Genomic DNA, 1,653 nt, shown 5'->3' with positions numbered 1-1,653 from the left:
AGAACTAGAACAAAAAAATTCACAATTTGTATGGAAACACAGAAGACACCGTATAGCTGAAGCAATCTGGAGAAGGAAAAATGGAGCAGGAGGAATCAGGGTCTCTGACTTCAGACTATACTACAAACCTACAGTAATCAAGACAGTATGGTAGTGGCACAAAAACAGAAATATAGATCAATGGAACAGGATAGAAAGCCCAGAGATAAACTCACCCATATATGGTCACCTTATCTTTGATAAAGGGGGCAAGCATATACAGTGGAGAAAAGACAGCCTCTTCAGTAAGTGGTGCTGGGAAGACTGGACAGGTACATGTAAAAGTATTAGATTAGAACACTCCCTAACATCATATACAAAAAAAAGCTCAAAATGGATTAAAGATCTAAATATAAGGCCAGAAACTGTCAAACTCTTAGAGGAAACATAGGCCGAACACTCTATGATATAAATCACAGCAAGATCCTTTTTGACCCACCTTCTAGAAAAATGGAAATTAAAAAATAAATAAATAAACAAATGGGACCTAATGAAACTTAAAAGCTTTTGCACAGGAAATGAAATCATAAACAACATGAAAAGACAACCCACAGAATGGGAGAAAATATTTGCAAATGAAGCAACTGACAAAGGATAAATCTCCAAAATTTACAAGCAGCTCATGCTGATAAATTACAAAAAACAAACACCCCAATCCAAAAATAGGCAGAAGATCTAAATAGACATTTCTCCAAAGAACATGTACAGATTGCCAACAAACACATGAAAGAATGCTCAACATCATTAATCATTAGAGAAATGTAAATCAAAAGTACAATGAGATATCATCTCACACCAGTCAGAATGGCCATCATCAAAAAATTCAGAAACAATAAATGCTGGAGATGGCGTGGAGAAATGGTAACACTCTTGCACTGCTGGTGGGAGTGTAAATTGATACAGCCACTATGGAAAACAGTATGGAGGTTCCTTAAAAAACTACAAATAGAATTACCATACAACCCAGCAATCCCACTACTGGGCATATACCCTGAGAAAACCATAATTCAAAAAGAGTCATATACCAAAATGTTCATTGCAGCTCTATTTACAATAGTCAGGAAATGGAAACAACCTAAGTGTCCATCATCGGATGAATGGATAAAGAAGATGTGGCACATATATAGAATGGAATATTACTCAGCCATAAAAAGAAACGAAATAGAGTTATTTTTAGTGAGGTGGATGGACGTCTAGATCTGTCATACAGAGTGAATGAAGTCAGAAAGAGAAAAACAAATACCGTATGCTAACACATATATATGGAATCTAAGAAAATAAAAAAGGTCATGAAGAATCTAGGGGTAAGACAGGAATAAAGTCACAGACCTACTATAGAATGGGCTTGAGGATATGGGGATGGGGAAGGGTAAGCTGTGACAAAGTGAGAGAGTGGCATGGACATATATACATTACCAAACATAAAATAGATAGCTAGTGGGAAGCAACCACATGGCACAAGGAGACCAGCTTGGTGCTTTGTGACCACCTAGATGGGTGGGATAGGGAGGGTGGGAGGGATGGAGATGCAAGAGGGAAGAGATATGGGAACATATGTATATGTATAACTGATTCACTTTGTTATAAACTACTAACTAACACACCATTGTAAAT

This window comes from Lipotes vexillifer, unplaced genomic scaffold (genome assembly GCF_000442215.2).
Source record: "Lipotes vexillifer unplaced genomic scaffold, Lipotes_vexillifer_v1.1 scaffold38, whole genome shotgun sequence".
Lineage (NCBI taxonomy): Eukaryota > Metazoa > Chordata > Mammalia > Artiodactyla > Lipotidae > Lipotes > Lipotes vexillifer.
The sequence above is the reverse complement of the archived record's forward strand: the minus strand, read 5'-3'. Positions refer to the sequence as shown.